We start from the raw sequence: 22,133 nt of genomic DNA, 5'->3' as shown, positions 1-22,133 counted from the left end.
AAGAATTAGTTGTTCTTGGGTGGCACCTGTGGCTCAAAGGGGTAGGGCGTTGGCCCCATATGCCAGAGGTGGTGGGTTCAAACCCAGCCCCGGTCAAAAAAAAAAGAATTAGTTCTTCTTCTTTTGTAAATTATTGGATTAGTTCTGTGGTGAGATGGTAAGATAATATCTTTATGTAGATTGTGGAGTTTGTATAGCTAATAGGAAAATTATCTTGTTTTTAGGTGGGATTGAAACTAAGGAATGGTATGCATTCTTATAATACTTTGCCATTTACAAAAGTTTTTCAAATGCCTTGTTTAATCTTACTGAAGTTTGTTCCTACTGCCCTCAGTATGGGGCAATAGAGAAGTCGCTATACATAGGGAAAATGAGCAACTGTAGCTAAATGTACCTTTAATTACAAAATATTCATTACAAAATTTTACAAAGAGGTGACCAATGCAGAGAGTATTTTTTTTGGCCAGGGCAGGGTTTGAACCCGCCACCTCCGGCATATGGGACTGGCGCCCTACTGCTTGAGCCACAGGCGCCACCCTGCAGAGAGTATTTTATTTCTCATTTTCCTTATGGTAACTTTAGTGGGGACATTTGGGACACCTTGTGACTATATAATATTTTGAATCAGTTGAGGCCTTCATTTGCTGAAAAAAAAAAATCTTGATTTCTGAGCTTTGCAGTGATTGTAATCCGTATGAGGATTTCTTTTACTTGCCTTTGGCCAAATCTTTTTTTTTTTTTTTTTTTTTTTTTTTTTTTTTTTGAGACAGTCTCAAGCTGTTGCCTTAGGTAGAATGCTGTGGTGTCACAGCTCACAGCAACCTTCAACTCTTGGGTTCAGAGTTGCCTCAGCCTCCCAAGTAGCTGGGACTACAGGTGCACAACGCACAGCTATTTTTTGGTCGCAGTTGTCATTGTTGTTTAGCTCACCCAGACCCGGTTTGAACCTGCCAGCCTGGGTGTATGTGGCCAGTGCCGAGCCTCTCCGTAAGATTTTTATATCCATAGTAGCTACCTTTGCGTGCAATTATTTATAAAAATTGGTGCTTAAGCGTATAGACACTTGATTCTAAATAAGAATGTAAAACAATTTGATTTAAGTGCCTTTAACACTTTGTACTCCTGACTCTTGAGCTAAGCGCAGAAAGGGAAAGTTGGAATTTATTTTTCCACTCAATGCATAGTTTTAAAAATGAGCCTTTGCTACATTTCTCCTAATTCACTGGGGGCCTAATGAAATCTGACAGTTGGGTTCTTAAGGGTTGGAGCAGTAGTAAGATCAATTATTTTGTGGTGGTTGTCTTCGAATATAATATTTAGGTATATACTGCAAGGGGCTTTGCCTTATTTGGTGCTTTTCATTTTTGATTTAGAGTTCAGAATCCTTGGTTTAGGGCTCTAGTTCGCCATCTATTGGTCCTGGAATTGTGTGTTAATATCCTTGTGTATTTTGTGGGATTATTATTTATGTGGGGATATTTGTGAGTGTGTGTAATTTTTTTTTTTTTTTTTTTTTTGAGACAGAGCCTCAAGCTGTTGGCCTGGGTAGAGTGCAGTGGCATCACCACTCACAGCAACCTCCAACTCCTGGGCTTAAGCGATTCTCCTGCCTCAACCTCCTAAGTAGCTGGGACCAGAGGCATTCCCCACAATGCCTGGCTATTTTCTGGTTGTAGTTGTCATTGTCGTTTGGCAGGCCTGGGTTGGATTTGAACCCTCCAGCTCTGGTGTATGTGGTTGGCACCTTAGGCACTTGAGCTACAGGCCCTGAGCTATGCTCATATTAAAATCATCTAAATTTCCTTCCTGGGACTATAAATAAAAAGCCAAGGGTGGTACCCGTGGCTCAAGGAGTAGGGTGCTGGCCCCATATACCAGAGGTGGCGGGTTCAAACCTGGCCCGGGCCAAAAACTGCAACAACAACAACCAAGACTAAGGCTGCCCTTTGGATGTATATACAAATATATAAAAGTGCTAGTTTGTGTAATTTGACCCTGTGACCCTAAACTGTCTGCTTTGATATTTGAGAATCACGATTATGCTTTGTTTAGAGTGTGACTTTAAGAGTACAAATGGAGGCTCGGCGCCTGTGGCTCAAGCGGCTAAGGCTCCAGCCACATACACCTGAGCTGGCAGGTTCAAATTCAGCCCGGGCTGGCCAAACAACAATGACGGCTGCAACCAAAAAATAGTCGGGCGTTGTGGCAGGCGCCTGTAGTCCCAGCTACTTGGGAGGCGGAGGCAGGAGAATTGTTTGAGCCCAGGAGTTGGAGGTTGCTGTGAGCTGTGATGCCACACACTACCCAGGGCGACAGCCTGAGGCTCTGTCTCAAAAGAAAAGAAAAAAAAAAAAAGAGTACACATGGGAACGCAGATATATAGGTGCAGATGCTGTAGGAGCTGGTGATTTAAAGTAACTTTGTGGGAAGACTAAAACTGTTCTCTAACAGCGAGGGGGTTTTTTGACTAGCAGAAGTGACATATAACTCCGGATATTGGTTCTGGTAACCCACAAAAAAAGCATTGAGCATTTTGTATCGTCTTTTTTGGTAGCAGAGCTTATCCTTTTCATCTGCTGAACCTGATGATTTAATTATTGGACTCCCCCTTCAGTCATTTAAACTAACTTTGATGAATTCTAGGTTACTCTTAAACCTCAAAGCACTGAACTCATCTTTCCGCAACTCTCCTTTTACTGTTAAAGGATGGTAGTTTGTGTTTTATGATGCTGAATTCTTTAAGTCTACTTAAAGTTCTATTTTAAGGCCCTACTTTGGGAAAGATATAAGATATCCTACCAACCAACAAACTGATCATGAGAAATGATAAGGTGTCGCCACTTTAAACCAACTCTAGTGGAAAAGTGGGAAGTTTGCTTTTTGTTGTGAGATTTTATTGTGAGTACTCTGTGGAATTCTTTGTTAAACTTTCAGCATAGCAGTGAACTTCCTTTTGGTGGCGGCAGGAAGCATAAATACTCATTGTGTAATGCCTTTTGCCTGTTTTGGCGGATCTGCCAAGCCATGACACCCAAAACAAGACGCGTGCTTCTCTTCGAAAACTACAGTTCCCAGCGGGCCCGGCGCTGGTGGGCCATCACTTCCCCTCTGGCTCCTGGCTGCCCCTTCCCGGGCTGGCCCGGCGCGGGCCCCGACTGGCGCCTGCGCAGTGACAACGTGCGCTTTTTTTTCCACTCTGGCGGCTGCGGAGCGCGGCGCTGGGGCTAGTGCCTATCCGTGCTGCAGTGCGCGGCGGCAGGCTGCTCGGACAAAGGGCGGGCGGCCGAAGCCGCTTCACTGGTTAGGGCGCTTCCTGCCCGATTCAGCGCACGGTTAGGCCTGGAGTAGTGTGGCACCGACTCCTTACTACACAGTGCAAACAGTTCCTCGCTCACGTCCTCTTGCTTCGCGGCGCCAGCCCGCCTTGCCCCTCATAGCCGGCGCGCGGCACCGCCGGCCTCAGCGCGGAGGGAATGTGACGGCGTCAGTGCCTCAGGTTAGCCTCGCCTTGGCCGGATCGAGGGCCCGCTCCCGCCTGCCGCAGTGCCGCGTGCCGCCGCCGCACGTCTGGGACAGCTGGGGCCCGGCACCGCGGCCTCCGCAGATATAGGTGCAGGAGCAAGCGGCCGCGGCAAGGAGCCATGACTGAGGCGGCGGCGGCCGCGCCTCCTGGCGGCCCGCGGGGGCGGCGCGGCGGGCGCCCCCTGGCGGCGCGCCGGGGTGGAGCGGCCCTTCGCCGCCGCAGCCGCAGCCGGCGGAGGCGCTGCTGTCCCTCCTCCCCGTGTCCCCGGCGCTCGCCCGCTCGCTCGCTCGCTCCATTCTCCCTCCGCTTCAGATTAAAGGGGGGGAGGGAAAAGGAGCTCGGCCGCCATTTTCCCAGTGCCGCCGCCACCGCCGCCACCGCTCGCCGAGCCGGCGGGAGAACCGAGCACCGTAGCGAAGCCGACTCGTCTTGCCGCGGCGGCGCGGGGGCGGCTGGAGCGCGCTCCCCGGCTGCGAAGAGGCGTCCGGGGGTGGCGGTCGGGGTGCGGGTTCGGGCTGCAGACGGCGGCGCTTGTTTGTGCGGGGCGGGGGGGCGGCTTCACCCTCTGCCCCCGCCCGCCCTCCCGGCCGGGCTGCGGTTCCCGGCCGTGCCCAGGCCCCGCCGGACCGGAGGAAAGCCGGAGAAAGGGCCCGAAAGAGAAGAAAAAGCAGCCGCTCCCCGCCGCCGCCTTCCCCTCCCCCTCCGCCTCGCCCCCCCGCCCGGAAAGTCAGGGCGGCTCCGGGCGCCGGGGGGGAGGAGAGCGGCGGGCCCGGGCCGGAGCCGCCACCGCGCGCCCCCGCCCGCCGCTGGCCCTCGGCGCCCAGGCCGGGGGGCTGTTTGCAAACTGCGCCCATTTTGTGGGGCTGAATCCGCCCGGGCTACGCTCCTCCATCACGTGGTAGGTGCTGCTGCTGTTCCTCTCCTCCTCCACTCGCTGCCCTTTCTCCTTCTCCTCGCTCTCCCTGTGGCTCCCATTTCTCCCTCTCTTTGTTAGTTGTAACTGAAAAGGCAGGGCAGGGGAGAAAAAAATCCCCGGAACTTTAAATGGCCTCTCCGGGCTTCCCCGCTGCGGGTCCGGGCTGGGAGTCGCCCCAAGGGCGGGGGATGTGCGGGGGCCCTTCCCCACCAGCTGCCGCCTCGTTCGCCAGGTTTTCCTTTGGCGTTCTATTTAAAAAGGCGGCCCGAAGAACATGATTTATTCCCGTAAAAAAAAACAAAACAAAACAAAATAAACTCTGCCTCTCGCCTTGAACTTCTCTTGATTGCAAAAGGCCTTTCTCTGCTCGAAACATCTTGCGCGTTTCACGGTTTGTATCACAACTCTAATTGTTTCATTTATTTATTATTTTTGTTGCCTGTAAATTCAGGTCACTTACGTTTTCATATCTAGTCTCAGGCGGACTTTTTTTTTTTTTTAACTAAAGAGGAAGAGGTATTTATTTGCTTTTAAGTGAGTTGGACTCTTAACTGCCTTTTGGGGAGCCTGTTTTCCGGCTGTCTTTTGATTTTCAACAAATAGTTTGTTTTCCATAGGATTAATAGCTTTACTCCCATGTTTTCCTTAAAAATTACTTTGTTTTCCAATGTTGGAATCCCAATGTGAAATTTTAGAGAAACTCGTAAGTTAACTATTGCTTATTGATTGCCTTAGAGGAGAAGGGGTGACATGATGGCGCCACTTTAAATTGCTCTCTTTCCTCCTCCTGACTCCCCCCCCCTTACCCTGGAGGTCACTGGAGCATTTTCCGTGACCTATTAATAAAATTGTATTTGAGGATGTTAGCAGTACTACTCAGAGGGATTAGAGAGTTTGGTCCCTCAGGGGTCTGGAGACCAAGAATCCCGCAGTCCTCAAAGTTTGGAGAAATCTCTGTAGTCCTCCAGCCTCTCCTCCCTCCCCTCCATTCACAATCCTGGTGTTGCCATCTCCTTTGTCACGTGGCTAGCAATCATTGTGTTTTTTTTGTTTGTTTTGGGGTGTGTGTTTATATTTTTAATTTTTTTTTGTTTTGGCCCAGAGGAACCTTCCCAATACCTATTGGAGAGATCAAAATGAGTTAGTTTTAAAGTCGGAGAACATTTTAAAGTAAGCGATAAAATTACATAATCTTTGCCTTGCATAATCATGATATAGATTGTTACTGAACTTCATCTCTAAAGTACTTTTAAGTATGGAAAATAGTACAGTAGAATATGTTTTCCATTTGTCAGGATGGTTTGTAGTTTGTATTTTTCCCGCTTTTGGGGTCATTTAAAGTACCGCTATTTACAAAGGCTTAAGTGGGTGTGTTTTCCCTTCCCCCTCTTCTATAGGCTGTACTTAGTTCCTTTTCTAGCATACTGTCTGACCAATTTAGAAGATTTCAATTATCTACAGGCGTTATCAGTTGAAACAGTTTTTTTTTTTTTTCAGTTAACAAGGGTGAATACTTTGAAGAATTTTTACCTAAGAATATTTCATTAACATTTCTGTTGTGTTTTTGATCACAGAGAATTTTTACTTTTAATAGAAGAATGTTATGTTATTTTTTAAGTCAGTTTTCCCCACAATTAAGTGAATTGTTTCATAAAATCTAAAGTATATGTCTGTTTTTCTACATAGATTACTAGAAACTTTCCCAATTGGAAAATGCCTATTGTGATTTAAGAAATACATACAATGATTATTGGGTAAACCTTGATTCTCTTACTATGCATTAATGTATTTCCAATGGTTTGGGCCATTTTCTTTGCTAACAGTTACATCATGTCATGTGATATGTGCTTTGTGATGTGTAGTTCTAAAAATAAGGCAAGGTAAAATGCTCATCCCCTGGGAATTTAAAATATGTCTTATAAATGTGGGATAGCCACTCTCAGTCATGGAATTCTGAATTCGATTTCCACTAGGTTTATCCAACAAAGAATGCAAATTTCTTTTGACCTTTAGTATATTTAATGTATTTGCTGGTGAGCTCATAATTTGAGGTGGTTGACTTTTTATTTCTCAAGGGTGAACAATGCGGAGGGAAACAGTTGTTAGGAAGGTCCTTAAAGCTGTTATGGTGAAGATGGTTGTCTTTGATGACTGCCTCATTTAATTAAGTATATATAAAATATTTGTGCTTTGTGGCTGTGAACAAATAAGAATTGTTAAAGCCGGGCAGCGCCTGTGGCTCAAAGGAGTAGGGCGCTAGCTCCATATGCCGGAGGTGGAGGGTTCAAACCCAGCCCCAGCCAAAAACTGCAAAAAAAAAAAAAAAAAAAAAAAAAAAATAGCCAGGCATTGTGGCGGGTGCCTATAGTCCCAGCTACTTGGGAGGCTGAAGCAAGAGAATCACCTAAGCCCAAGAGCTAGAAGTTGCTGTGAGCTGTGATGCTACAGCACTCCACCAAGAGCAACAAAGTGAGACTCTGTCTCTAAAAAAAAAAAAAAAAGTATTGTTAAAGCCTTTGTGGTAGGGTGGGATTTTTTAATCTTTCCATCTATATGAATTTACTCAAATATTTAGAAGTGTTCCTAAATCTTTTCTGAAAGCTTTTATCCAGAACATAAAATAAGTATTTTGACTTTTGTGTTTTACCAAAGTTAGATGTTAAATTTTTGTCTGATTTTTCTTTCTTGTTGCCTACACATGTTATTCTTTGGTTAAACTTGCAGAGCACCCAGAGCACCCTGTGATTGTTAGGTCTTGGTTTCCTGTTGAGGAAAACTCTAGTAGCTAGAAAGTGTTCACTTGTGAACTTTTATCAAGGTGAGAAGGAAAATAACTATACTTCCTTTTTTTCTTTCTTCAAACACTGTCACTACCATTACTCTTCCATCTCTAATAAAGCTACACTGTACCCCGTGTGTCTGCATCCTCAGAATAGTATTGGGTTGACCACAAATTTTAATTATATTTTAAAGTAAGTTTTAGATTTGTTCTGTTTGATATGACATTATTTGTGTAATCTGTAAACAGGGTTGTGGTGGTGGTTTGAGACGGTATTTTAGTATTGAGTATTTTTGTTGTCAGGCCCTTCTGTGATTAAAGCTTAGTTACCATGTTATAGTAGAAAACCAAGGACTAGGAAGAAAATATAACGAAGTTATATTTTCTATAGTAGAAAAGAAATTTTCAAAATGTTTTAAAAATTGAACTAATACATACTGGGTTCTGTAAAGAAGAGTCACAGAAATTTTCTCTGTTAAAAAGGTAATGCTTACTCTGGGCAGTGCCTGTGGTTCAAAGGTGTAGGGCGCTGGCCCCATATATCGGAGGTGGTGGGTTCAAACCCAGCCCCGGCCAAAAAAAAAAAAAAGTAATGCTTACTCTTTTAGTATTTATTCAGATTGGAAGGGTTTGAGTAGAAGTTATTTTTCCTTCTTAGTGAGGCCATTAAGACAGAAATTAAAAGACTTCCTTTCTGGAGAGATGTATATAATTTAAAATGTATCAATTTTTTTTCTTCTTCCAAAGAACTTTTTCATTCCCTTGAGTTTAGAGGGGAGGGAATACTGTGGACAAATGTGTTCCTCTGTTTATTACTCCAGGGCAAAATCTCTTCATTCAGTGGTTTATTTAGAGTTCTCTCTGTGTCTCTGTTTCTCTTTTTTAAGACACAGGGTCTCCTTATGTTGCTAAGGTTTGAGTGTGTGGCTGTTGACATTAAAGCATTATAGCATTTAACTCCTGGGCTCAAGGGGTCCTGCCTCAGCATCCTGGGTAGTTGGGACTACAGCCTTGGGCTGTGTTGCCCTACTTGTTTAGACTTTTAAAGCACCGTTTCTTTTCATTCTTTCTCTATTTTAAGTAAATTTCTACCTTGAAGTTAGATTGGTCTAGGTTTTGGGAAGCATATTTTACATTATTGCCCCTTTATTTGTTCATTTCATGAAAGAGTACAGTGCAGGTGTCTGAAATAAAATGGCCACAAACACCTGGCCTGCTTACAGTGTCAGTGCAAAGAGGACTTGGACCATGTCCTTTCCCTAAAATAGGACTTTAACGGTTTCTTGGAAATCTATATTAAGACTGGTTTTTGAGTTCTCATATTGCTTCTGAAAAATTTATGTATATAGTTTCTATCTTAATAAATTGCACATTAACCTCTGGGCATCCTAAGAGTTGTACAAAAATATTTCTGCTGTGGTGTAAAAATTCATAACAAAGTAAGATTGTCTCATTGGCACTTCCCATTCTTTGAGATGTGAGCTCAAAAATCGGGTGAACCATAATATGATTAGGAAAGACAAATATATCACTGTACTAGAGTCACCACATATGAAGGATACTAGAAGAGATAGGAGGTAAGTGATATCCTTGGGTGTCACTTGCAGATTGAGGGGAAAATTATGGCTCATAGAAAAAGATCAGTATGCACTTACGGGGAGGGTATCTATTATGCTTTGTTTTTGTGTTAAACCATGTGCCCATCTTGTCTCTGATAGGATAAGGTAAAGGTAGAATGCAGTGTGTGGAAACCAAAGTAGAAAACGCTACTTGTAACAAACTTAGGTAGCTTGAAAGAAAAATTGAAATATTCAGGGCGGCGCCTGTGGCTCAGTCGGTAAGGTACCGGCCCCATATACCGAGGGTGGCGGGTTCAAACCCGGCCCCGGCTGAACTGCAACCAAAAAAAAAAAAAAATAGCCGGGTGTTGTGGCGGGCGCCTGTAGTCCCAGCTACTCTGGAGGCTGAGGCAAGAGAATCGCTTAAGCCCAGGAGTTGGAGGTGGCTGTGAGCTGTGTGAGGACACGGCACTCTACCGAGGGCCATAAAGCGAGACTGTCTCTACAAAAAAAAAAAAAATATATATATATATTTCAATTTTTCTTTCTTTTTTTTTTTTTTTGTAGAGACAGTCTCGCTTTATGGCCCTCGGTAGAGTGCCGTGTCCTCACACAGCTCACAGCCACCTCCAACTCCTGGGCTTAAGCGATTCTCTTGCCTCAGCCTCCAGAGTAGCTGGGACTGCAGGCCCCCGCCACAACACCCGGCTATTTTTTGGTTGCAGTTTGGCTGGGGCCGGGTTTGAACCCGCCACCCTCGTTATATGGGGCCGGCGCCTTACCGACTGAGCCACAGGCGCCGCCAAAATTGAAATATTTTATATGCAGATTTAAAACCTTTTATGCCAAGAGGCCCTTCAAGATGGAGATCTTTTAAATTCTTGTTTCTCCTTTGGGTAACACAGTGTGGCAAATAGTAGTTGCTTAATAAATGTTACTTTCTTCAGACCTTGCTTTTCCAAGATTTTAAGCCAGCTCCATAGAATTTTGGCATTTGGAAGCCTTCTGTCAGGGCATTATTTAGTAATATATTGTTGACTGTGAACTTGCTCTTTTTCCTCTAGTTCTAGGTTTTTTTAGAATTAGTTTCTCTCCAAGCATTTGAGAGTCAGAAAATACAAAGTTAGAGGCAAATTCAGTGTAGTTTTATCTAAATGTTATCAAAAACTCTGGTTCTTGTTACTAGAGCCTTGAATCCAAAATGAGATCTTAACTTTGAATTTTAAAGTGCAGATTTTGCCCTTGTTTGGAAAAAGTTGCTTGAGTGGCATTAAACTTAATGGAGTCCCTCGCCTTTTAATTCTTTTTTTTTTTTTTTTTTAATAGGGAGCAGCTTAAGATCAAACTTGGTTAAATTCAGTTGGAGGGGAAGTATTGGGTAATAAAGTGATGAATAACAATTTTGTTGTTAGGGTGTTAAACTAAAAATTGCTGAGGCCTGATACCCAGACTTCTCTTGCTGATTTGGCCTTTGTGACTGACTCCTCATTAGCACTTCCACCAGAGGGTGTGAACAGTTAGAGGATAAAAGCTAATTATTGTGGTTTCTGATGTTTGCCTGTATATATAGAGGCTTTGTAGAAATATTAGTCTCAAAAAAAAGAAATAATAGTCTGATAGTTGAACTGTCAGAGAAGTTTCATTAAGCTGAAACTTACCACAGAGAACTGAGCATGTTTGAAGATTTTAGGCATGTATCAAAAAAAACTGGACTGCAGTTACTTGGAGTTAGTGATTTACTCCTTACTTCCCAGTCTTTAGACTTCTAAGAGAATGAAGAAGGACGTTAGTATTGTAATGTTTCCCTGGCATTGAAAAATGTAATTTTTAAAATTAATTAAATTTATTCTAAAGGATGAGGTATGTTTCAGTAGGATCTCAGGAATTTGGTCATTGGCCCCACCCCGCAAGTAATCTATTTGCTTTCCAATTGCTTGGAATCTTCAAGAATTGTTCAGGAGCACTTTTATCATTAGGGTTTGTTAGATAAGATAAATAGTGCATTTTTTTCTTTGTCTTTTGTGTGCTGAAGACTTGTAGGAAATTTGAATTCAGTAATAGGATAGAAGTAGGATAAACATTAATAGTTTGATACATAGCTATCCTTCAAAAATTTTCTTTTAATACAAATAAAATCATATTTGTCATGTAGCTTCATCTTTTTAAAATTTAGGGATTATTTTTATGTTACAGTTCTTCGAAAGAACTGTGTATATAATTTGTGTACCCGTGAGAATATTTTTGTTGGATAGATTGCTAGAAGTGTAATTACTGGGTAAAAGTTGAGGTAATTTCATCGAAGATTGCAATGGCTGTTGCCTTCAAAATTCTATGTAACTAAATTTGAATTTAGTATAGTTTAGAAGTTTGTTAGTTTGTGTGCAGGTATTTGGCCATGAAAAAAGCTCAGACTTGAGGTAGATGAAGTCTCTCCTAGGTGTAGTTGATGCTAGCTTCTTTGTTGGTTATGTTATGGTCAGACATCCCCCTTAACTTCCTAATACAGTAGATCTCCATCTGAAGTGTTCAGCATGGAATACTCAGGTTACTTAATATGTGTTGGTCCACTGTTTTCCAGGCACTATGCTGTGTAGGGGATAGAGATAAAACAAGCCACAACCCTCTTTTTAGGTAGTACCTAGTCTAGGGGACAGAAAAAATTGTGAGCATGTATTATTGGTATATGAGCTACTGCCTAAGGTGTCATGGGAGTGCAGATGAGAACCTAGAGGGAGGGAGAGGGAATAGGGAATACCTTAAAGAGCATGTAACCTTGGAGGTGAACTTTGAAAGCAAAGAGCTTGAGTAAAGGTGCAGGGGCATAGAAAAGCTATGCGGTTGCAAAGTGAGGTTGAGGTTGAATATGAAGTGAAGATGAGGTTGAATATAAAAAGGGCACAGTATATATTGTGTGGGAAGTTTGTATTCATCCTTTCTCTAGATACACTGAAGGATTTTAAGCACGGCATGGTCAGATTTATGTTTCTTCCCACTCTTCCCCCCTTCCTCTTTTTCTCAGTCATTTTGGTAGTGGATGCTAGATTTGGAGGCTTGCAGAGACAGGAAGAAGAAAGACTAGTTGGGATATTGCTGCTTGAATTACTGTTGTACACAGTGAGGTTCTAAACCAGGACAGTGGCACTGGGAATGGAATGAATGTGCTTATCATTCTGCCCGTTGACTCTTCAAATATTCAATCATAATTTCATCTCTTTTTGGAATCCTTCCTTAATCCCTTCAATACTTCATTATCACACCTAATTTATATTTTACTACTTTACTGTTCTTTGGCATCAAGGAAACTGTTAACAATTATTAGTTTTCTCCAATATTAGACTATAAACTCTTATAGCCTTTCTGTTACTCCTATCTGGCAGTAGTTGTTTAAATGAGATATTTATGATAGAAAGTACATTAGTGATCTACACCATGCTTCACTCATGGGAAATTCATGGGAAATGTTGAGGGGCAGGACCTACGTTTAGGTTGGGTATTGGAGGCAGGGAATAGGTAGGGTTGTTTTTTTTTTTTTTTTTTTTTGAGACAGTTTCACTTTGTTGTGCTTGTAGAGTGCTATGGCCTCATAGCTCACAGCAACCTCAAACTCTTTCCCTTTCCTTAGCCTCTGGAGTAGCTGGGATTACAGGTGCTTGCCACAGTGCCTAGCTACTTTAAGGGAGGATGTCACTCTTGCTCTGGCTGGTCTCGAATTCCAGAGCTCAAGCAATCCACCCACCTTGGCTTCCCAGAGTGCTAGGATTATAGGTGTAAGCCTCTGTGCCCAGCAGGGAATCAGTTTTGATTATGGAATGTGAAGTAGTTGTGTGGGCAGTGCTACATCTTATATATTCTTTCTTTATAATTTTGTCTTGTTTTTGTTAGAGATGAGGGTTTCTGTGTTGGGCCTGGCCTTGAACTTCTGGGCTCAGGTGATCCTTTTTCCTCAGCCTCCCCTAGTAACTGGGAGTACAGTCACTTGCCACCACTAACCTGGCTCCTATTTGTTTTTCTTTTTTGTTTGGTTTTCTGCTTGTTCTTTAGTTTTTAGCTTAGATGTTGTTACCTCTTGGAAACCTTTTCTGACCCCACGTCCTCAGCCTGTGTGAGGCTACACCACACAGTAATAATGTCTATCTTTATTGGTGCTTATCACCTTAGTGTGGTGCTATGAATGCTGTAAGGCATTTTAATATTGGAGATATTCAGTAGGTTGTTGGTATTCCTTCACTGGCCTCCCCCTAAAGCAGTGTTTGTCAACCTTTTTTATCTCATCACAATCAAACCTATAGTTAAGCTTCTGTGGCACACTTAAATTATGTTGATATAAAAAAAAGTGTTAAAAGAAGAATATCCTTACTGTGCTTTGAACTTCTTTTGAAAATAATTTAATGAATGATCATTAAAAATTTTCTGCACACACCAGTGTGTTGTGGCACACCAGTTGAAAACCACTGCTGTAAGGACTAAAGTTCAAAATTGAGTGTCTAGCAATTAAGGCCTTTCCTTTTATGCCTAGAATTAGTTTATGCCTAGAATTAGAGGGCCTGCCTCAGCAACTTAGTAGTCACGGGCAACTTACTTCTGAGTGTCAAGTTTCCACATCTGTACTATGAGGACAATAGCATTTACCTTACATTGTTATTGTGAGGATTAAATGAGACAATGTATGTAAAATACTTAACACAGTGGCTTACTTGGTAAAAGGTCAATTAATGTTAGTGAAGAACATAAATAATAGCCTATCCTCCAATCAGTAATGATTCCCTTAGTAATTATGAAACTTTTCCAGTTAAAAAGCCCTGTTGGCCTGGGAAAACTTAAGGACCTACATTTGTTTTATAATAAAAATTTTGTCTTCCCCTTCCCATTGTATTCCATAACAAGTCTACATTTGTGTATGTGTAAAAGAAATACTTACCAGTGTATTCCATAATGTATCTTCCAGTACATAATCACAAATCACTTCAAAGCTGTTCTTTTTCTCTTTGTCCTTAAGAAGCTGTACATAACATGATCCCAGGTTGTTCTATGGATCATCTCCTTATACATCCCAGTATTTTCTTTGTGTCAATTTCTTGATTAGAATTTCCTTTCTCTTAGCAAAATCTAACTAATAATAGTAATCATCTACTACTTGGAGGCCCATTTTATAGAGCCTTTTTTGATTACTTCTAGCCTAGTCAGTGCTTACTCTGTACCAGGCTCCAGATAAAGAGCATGAGAAAGAGTGATGCTACTAAGGAACTTCACTTGTCTTCGAAATAGAATTAATAAATTGACACTTAGGGAAAATTCAGATAATTTGAATTGGACAATGGTGTCTTTAAGTGCATTTTATGATTTAGCAGGAAGACAGTGGTATGAATCTGAAGAGTCTGAGAAATTTTTGTGGAGATGATAATCTTAGATTGAAAATTTAACTTTGGGACAAAACCTTTCAGGTAGCAGAATAGGCAAAGAATGGAATCTGTGGAGAATTCATATTACTGGATGTAATTGCCCTGATTCTGTCTTAACGTTTATCTTGAAGAATTTGGACTTGTGAAAAAGACTAGAAACTCTTCTAGAGTAGGAAAGTGAGATGACAAAGTGCAGGATAGTTTGGGGGACTGAGGCATCTTTGGGAAGCTGTCTTGATAATCCTGGTGTGAGCTGGTGTGGGTCTGGGCTCATGATAGTGTTAGGAATGCATAAGACATACCAAACTTGAACAGCTTTGTGAGAAATAAATGGAAGGATTCATCACAAAAGGAGAAGATGTTATGAAGGAAAAGAGCTTTCTCTCCAGTCTTCATGAGCATTTTTTGTTTATTTCATCTATTTGGCCCTTCTGTTAGACTTGAGTCTCTTCACTTTGACCATTGTACTGTAATGGCCACCTTAGTTGAAGCTCTCATTGCATTCTCTTTTGGATTATTGTAGTAGCTTCTTCATTGGTCTTTGCCACTTAGATGCCTTACTTCTCTTTTAATCCACCCTACTCACTGGTCTAAGGCACAATTCTGACGTATCACCCCCATTTGAAAAACTTACAGTGACATTTTGATGTCTTTAATTCTGAGTAAAGGCTGATTATTGAGAGGGGTGCCCATAAATGATTTGGCTTCAGACTGCCTTTGCACCTGTTTTTATACTGCTTCCTTTATTCAGATATGCTTTATGTTTTAAGCAAATTGTTTATTTCTTTTAACCTTCAGGATGTCCTGTGTTTTCCCACACAGTCTTGCATTTTCATATGCCATTTCCTCTCACTAGAATGCCACATTACCATTCTCCTCCTAGCCTTTTACATAGTAACATCTTAGCTAATTTTCAAGTTTTAGCTGAAATTGTGGCAACTTTATGGATATTTCCCTAACTATCCTTCCTCCTCCTGTTTTTTTTTTTCCTTTGTGCAGAAAGTAATGAGGTAATGGTGAGGAAGAGGTTAGTAGAAGCCACATTATGGGCCAACTTTTCTTCCCCATCTGATTTTTGGTTCTGTTTTCGGTACAAGTGCGATTGTTGTAATATTTGGCTTTTGACCAGCCAAATGGCCTACCTTCCCATTGGGTCTCTGCAGCTTAACATTTTTGTAAGGTGGATGCTTCCAGGTTATTTATTCTTGCATGTCTGGAGTCTTGTCTTGGGAATTTACAAGGAGTGAAGCTTTCATTTGTAGGTATGGAGTAATTTCTGATTGTAGTATTCAAAGCAGCTGGATGTTTTGCTTTTTGGAAAGAGTATATGTACATGTATGTATATGCGTTCGTGTGTCTATAATCTTCATTTCCAAGCAGTGCGCCTCAGTTGAGAGGCTGTGACAACCTCCCATCCACCATTAGACATGTCTGAAGATATTCTTAGTTGTCATAATTTAGAGGATACCTGTAGCATCTAGTGGGTGGAAGCCAGAAATGGCTGTCAAACATCCTACTGTACAGGATAGCCCCTGATGACAAAAAATTACTCAGCCCAAGATGTCAGGAAAGAGTAATTCTATCTTTGGGGTATATTTTTGCTTTCTGAGTGCCACTTGTGTTAGATAAATTTTGTCCTTGAACCTACATTACAATTTAGGCATAGCATAGAAAGGGGCCTGAGAGGTCACATATTCGAACTTTATCCCAGTTTACATCCCTCAGAACAGTGTCTGCATGTTATTACTGAATGTAATGGGGGAAAAGTGCTTGTGAAATAAGTTTGGTAAAGACACATTTGAATATTCAGTATAATGCAGTGCATTTAAGACCATCTAATCCCTACAGTGCGTCCTTGGAACCAGGAGAGAAACTATTAAACCTAGCCCAACCTTTTATACCTAAATGACCTTGATTAGATGGCCTTTTTCTTTGTTTCTACAAGCTTACAGCAGAATCTTAATTTACATCAGTGACAACAGGTACAGCAGCCCCATCTGTATTTATTTGTCAGATGTGGCTTACTAGATGAAATAAAAATTGGAATGTTTTGGGCTTGAATGACTTTGTTCCTACCAGTAAATTGGAAATTATAATCTTAGCCCTAAATCTACTGCCTAGGTTGTTATGAGGATTAATCAGTTAATTATGGCTTTTTTTTTGAGAGACAGAGTCTCGCTTTATGGCCCTCGGTAGAGTGCCGTGGCCTCACACAGCTCACAGGAACCTCCAACTCCTGGGCTTAAGCGATTCTCTTGCCTCAGCCTCCTGAGTAGCTGGGACTACAGGCGCCTGCCACAACGCCTATTTTTTGGTTGCAGTTTGGCCGGGGCCGGGTTTGAACCCTCCACCCTCGGTATATGGGGCTGGTGCCCTACCGACTGAGCCACAGGCGCTGCCCTAATTATGGCTTTTAATGTTTTGTATTCTTTAGAGAAAGGTGGTTTATCATAAGCTGTTGTACTGTTTTTGCGAAACTGTTTTGACTGTCTCTGCTTTAAATTGTTGAAGAGTGAAGCTTTTAGGATTTGTAGGGGCTAAGTAGGGTGGGAATCATTGTTTTAATCAACATTTTGGTTGGTATGTTAAATTTAAGAAAGTTACCTGTGGTGTTTTTTTTTTTTGCTTGGATTTTTTTTGTCAAAGAAATTGCATTTTCTTTCTGCTTCTCTTCTTTTTATTGTACAGGTTAATACATAATTATGGTGGAGATGTTACATAAACTAAAAGACAAAAATTTTTTTTTTTTCGTAGAGACAGAGTCTCACTTCATGGCCCTTTGTAGAGTGCTGTGGCCTCACACAGCTCACAGCAACCTCCAACTCGTGGGCTTAAGCGATTCTCTTGCCTCAGCCTCCCGAGTAGCTGGGACTACAGGCGCCTGCCATAAAGCCCGGCTGTTTTTTGGTTGCAGTTTGGCCGGGGCCGGGCTTGAACCCGCCACCCTCGGTATATGGGGCCGGCGCCTTACCGACTGAGCCACAGGTGCCGCGCAAAAGACAAAAATCTTACCACTTTTTAAAGCCAAAATGAGGTCACACGTTTTGTAACACTTTTTCATTTAACAGTGAAGCAAGCACTTGTCAATAAATAGAGCTCTGCCAAACTACTTTTTATGGTTGCATAGTATTCCATAATATGGATACTTCCTAAATTAATCGGATTGTTGGGCATTTATGTTTTTAATATTGTAAGCAACAACATGTAAATCTATACATTTAAGGAAACTAGGAAAAAAACAAGTCTCAAACTCAGGTAGTGGTTTATGGCAACTGTAGCTAATTGTTAACTAGATGTCTTGTCCAATATTTTGATATGTGCTTTCTTTTCTTTTTCTTTTTTTTTTTTTTTGGAGACAGACTCTTAGTTTTGTATCCTAGGTAGAGTGCTGTGGCATCATGTCTCACAGCCACCTCAAAGTCCTGGGCTCAAGCCATTCTCCTGCCTCAGCCTCCCAAGTAGCTGGGATTTCGGCACCCACCACAATGCCTGGCAAGTTTTCTTGTTTTAAGTAGAGATGGAGGTCTCCCTCTTGCTCAAGCTAGTCTTGAACTTGTGAGCTTAAGCAGTCCGCCAGCATCGGCATCGGCCTCCCAGAGTGCTAGGATTGCAGGTGGGAGCCACACTGGCCTGTATGTGCTTTCATTTTTCTATGTACATGAGTTCTTAAGTATAATGACATTTTAGACAATTTTCGTAACACTGTGCATTAACAGGTGTTAAGAAAATTTACTTCTGTGTTAGCTTTTTGTCTCCAAATTGTAATAGTACAATGTACAGATGATAATGGGTGTTTGTGCTAGGTAGGAGGTTAAGTATTTGAAAGTATTTAATCATCACAGCTAACTTTTGAGGTAGGCTTTATTATTTGTAGAAGAAGAAACGAGGGAACAGAGTAGTAATTTACAGGAGATGGAGCCAAATGTGAACCCAGACCTGATCATTTGAGTAAGTGCTTCCCTTACCTTTTAATACTTTTGGCTTAACATTAAATCTCAGCATAGCCTTTCTTTCTTCCTTCTTTCCTTCCTTCCTTTTCCTTTTCCTTTTCCTGCCTGTCCTGGCCTGTCCTTTGACAGTCTCACTTTGTTACCCTCAGTGGAGTGCTGTGGCGTCACAGCTCACAGCAACCTCAAACTCTTGGGCTTAAGCAATTCTCTTGTCTCAGCCTCCCAAGTAACTGGGACTACAAGCACCCATCACAACACTTGGCTATTTTTTAGAGATGGGGGGTCTTGCTCTTGCTCAGGCTGGTCTTGAACCTGTGAAATCAAACAGTTCACTTGCCTTGGCCTCCCAAGTGCTGAGCATAGCATTTCGTTTTTTCCTTTTCTTTCTTTCTTTTAGAAGAGCCTTACTCTGTTGCCCCATGTTGCCCCAGGCTAGAGTGTGGGAGCTGCAGCCTAGCTCACAGCAACCTCAAACTTCTGGGTTCAGTTGATCCTTCTCCCTCAGCCTCCTGAGTAGCTGGGGACTATAGGTGTGGTCACAATGCTCAGCTGATTTTTTTACTTTTTTTTTTTTTTTTTTTTTAATAGTAGAGACAGAGTCTCACCCATTCTCAGGCTGGTCTCAAAACTCTTGAACTCGTCTCGAAGCCTGTAGCTCAGTGGCTAGGGTGCCAGCCACATACACTGGAGCTGGCAGGTTCGAATCCAGCGTGGGCCTGCCAAACAATAATGACAGCTACAATCAAAAATAGCTGAATGTTGTGGCAGTTGCCTGTAGTCCCAGCTACTTGAGAGGCTGAGGCAAGAGAATCAATTAAGCCCAAGAGTTTGAGGTTGCTGCGAGCTGTGATGTCACAGCACTCTATCCTGGGTGACAGCTTGAAATACTTTCTCAAAAATTAAAACAAAAAATACTTTTTGAACTCAAGGGATCCTCCTGCCTCTGCCTCCCAAAGTGCTGAGATTACAGGGATGAGCCACCTGCCTGAACTCAGCATAGCATTTGAAGTAAGTAAAGGGAAAGGGATGTAGATTTAAATCTTTTTTGTTTGTTTTTTTTTGGTCAGAATAGTATTGTTTCTTTGGTATAGAAACCTAAAGATGAAGAAGTTAGGAATGAGAATTTCTTCTGAAGAAGTGGTCCCTTTTTCTTCTCCCTCCTATCCCCTTTATTTAGGTGATTGTTTTAGTAAGTACACTTTGCAGAGTGCATCCTGTTTTAATATTGAGATCAAGCAGAGTGTGTGAATAAAATAAACTCTTGCCTTTGAGATATGTATGGTTTAATGTCAAGTGCATAGACATATTTTGGAAGTCTGTGGTCAGAGAAGTCGTCTTGGAATAGATGGGATTTGAGCATATTTTCCTTGAAGTTTTGAACTTTAAAGAGTTGAATAATCTAACATAACTTTGGGAAGTTTATTAAGTACCTTCTATGGCGTGATACTAATTATGATTCTCTTTTTATGTGTGCTGGAGTGAGGATAAGTTTTCATAAGTTTTATGTAAGTTATATAATATCTGTGCCTTTGGCTGGGTCCCTAGGGTAGGCTGTTTTCTGACATTAACAGCTTACTGTAATGCTTTTGGGCAGTAAGATACAACTGCTCTTTGCACTTGTTATATCAGTCTGGCACTGATAATATGCCTCCTTGAATTGCTTCTGTCTATTATGCCTTGATATTAGTTCAAAAGGGGAAGAGATTAAATTGATGGAGAAATTCTGACCATGATTTTTTTTTTTTAATGGGGAAAATGCTTAGCATATTGTAAAACGAGTCAAAGTTTTTTTTTTTTTTTTTTTATGAGACAGAGTCTCAGTCACCCTGAGGTAGCATGCCATGGCATCAATAACTTACAGCAACCTCAAACTGTTGGGGTTAAGCGATCCTCTTTGTTTCAGCCTCTCTAGTATCTGGGACTAAGGTGCCTGCCATACCATTTGGCTAGTTGTTCTGTTTTTAGAAGAGACGGGGGTCTCAGTCTTGTTTAGGGTGGTCTTGAGCTCCTAACTCAGGCAGTCCACCCTCATCAACCTTCCAGAGTGCTAGGATTACATGAGTGAGCCACCACCCCACTACTCTGTGTTTTGAACAAATAGTTTAACATATTAGTCCAACTGTCAATTTCGTTTGTGTTACAACTTTATATTGTATTAGAAATTAGTATTATATTTAAAATCAGAAATGGGAAAAATGACCATAGAACAATTATCACCCAGAGTGCCATGTGCCGTAACGTCCATAAAGGCTGGTAACCTCTGAAGATCTAGTTCTTGTATAAAAGGTTCATTAAAGTGCAACTCAGAGCAGGAAACTTTTGATAATAACATGGAGCAACAGACACATTTGACTGCATGTGTATTGGTGCTTCTATGAATTATGTTCTCTCAGTTGAGAATTTTCTTTCTTTCATCTCACTATGTCGCCCTTGGTTAGAGTGCTATGGCATCACAGCTCACGGCAACCTCAAACTCTTGGGCTTAAGTGATTCTTTTCCCTCAGCCTCCCAAGTAGCTGGGACTACAGGTGCCTGCCACAACGCCCAGCTATTTTTTGTTGCAGTTGTCCTTGTTTAGCAGGCTCAGGCTGGGTTCGAATCTGCCACCCTTGGTGCATGTGGCTGGCACTGTTAACCACTGTGCTATGGGTGCCAAGCTGGGAATTTTCATAAAGTGATTTGAGTTGTCACATTACAAAGAAGCTTAATGTAGTACTGTAGGGCCTACCACCTTATGCTGGTGTTGCTCTAAAGATAAAAAGTTTGACCAAATTGGATATTGCCCTCTTTTGGAGGAACTGGCTTTTAGTTCAGTGATTTTTTTTTTTTTTTTTTTTACAAACTTTTTGGTCTCTGGGCCCCCTTTTTACCCTTAGTAGGGAACAATTGGGTTCTCATATTTGCTTCTGTACACATTCTCGTTACATGCTGTTTTGGTCGATCAGTTGAACAAGATAAAAAAAAAAAAATTCTGCCTCAAACAGATACATATTTGGGGAAAAAGACGTGAAGTATAAGTATAAGCTTATTCAGATAAGCATGGCTGTCCTTTGATACTACATCCAAACTCAACGCATAGTAATTTCATAAGGTTGGTTGCAATGTGAATCTGAAACCATATCAATTAACTTTTCATTACATTACATTAAAATTTATTGGTCTGCATTTGGTTTTCCCTCTGCATGATTTTCTAACATGCATTGGTTATTTTGTCATTCAGTGGGTTATGCAGATCTTCCAAATGTTGACAGATTACATACATGGTATTAAAAATTCACATTGCTGTCACCACTAGTCTGTTTAATCAGAAATGGCTTTTTAGAATACTAATTTTTGCTTGAAAATTCATATTTATGTCACTGGCAACAAATACAATGGTTTTCCTTAAAATGACAGCTAGCCATGTGAGTCTGAAGAGTCAGTTTCTCCATCAGTTGTTCTGCCAAGCAACAATAGTATTTCATAAAAACAAAACAAAACAACCAATAGTGTTTCTAGAGAAAAGCTTTTAGTTCAACTTGCAACTCAGTTGCCCAGATCCTTTTTCCTTAGAATTCATGAAGCCCCAGAATCCTTGAGTACTTTCCCTTTCATCTCACACAATTTATAAAGAAATGTACTAAAGGGTCCGATTTCAATAAAATTTTTACCTATTCATTGAGAACATCTTAGGTGGAACTGACTTTTTTTTTTTTTAAACAGTGACTGTTAGTACTGTTTGCCTCTGCCTTGATTTGTGCTAAGGTACCAGCAGTTTTGTTCACCTTTGTTGTAAATGTTGTCAACCCAGTGAAAAGGGCAAATAATATTTTAGTATTACTATGAAAATACCTTTGATTTCATGGACCTTTGAATAGCCTTTGAGATCTCCAGAAGTACAGAGATTACACTTTTAAGGACAGCTGGCTTGGCTCCCTCCATTGCCACTCCCCCACTACCTGGGAGCTAGCTTAATTCTTTGCATAAGTTTCCCTTTGCTCCTAGACCATTTGATCAAGGGGGATGAA

At 41.5% G+C, this 22,133-nt stretch overlaps 1 protein-coding gene across 4 annotated transcripts in view; it reads left to right on the top strand.

Annotated features, from left to right (window-relative positions):
- The window catches only part of KANSL1 (KAT8 regulatory NSL complex subunit 1), a 212,374-nt gene that overhangs the window by 21,878 nt on the left and 168,363 nt on the right, over positions 1–22,133 (top strand). Inside the window, exon 1 of one of the 4 annotated variants that reach the window (XM_053567823.1) lies at positions 3,240–3,496. The exons of 2 other annotated variants lie outside the window; for them this stretch is intronic. The gene's annotated coding sequence lies outside the window, so the exon portion shown is untranslated. Of the gene's footprint in view, positions 1–3,239; positions 3,497–4,287; positions 4,422–22,133 lie in introns of those variants that run through there. One more of the 4 variants, XM_053567821.1, reaches the window with a different exon arrangement.

The sequence above is a fragment of the Nycticebus coucang genome, chromosome 18 (genome assembly GCF_027406575.1).
Source record: "Nycticebus coucang isolate mNycCou1 chromosome 18, mNycCou1.pri, whole genome shotgun sequence".
Classification (NCBI taxonomy): domain Eukaryota; kingdom Metazoa; phylum Chordata; class Mammalia; order Primates; family Lorisidae; genus Nycticebus; species Nycticebus coucang.
This window is presented reverse-complemented; position numbering and strand designations above follow the sequence as displayed.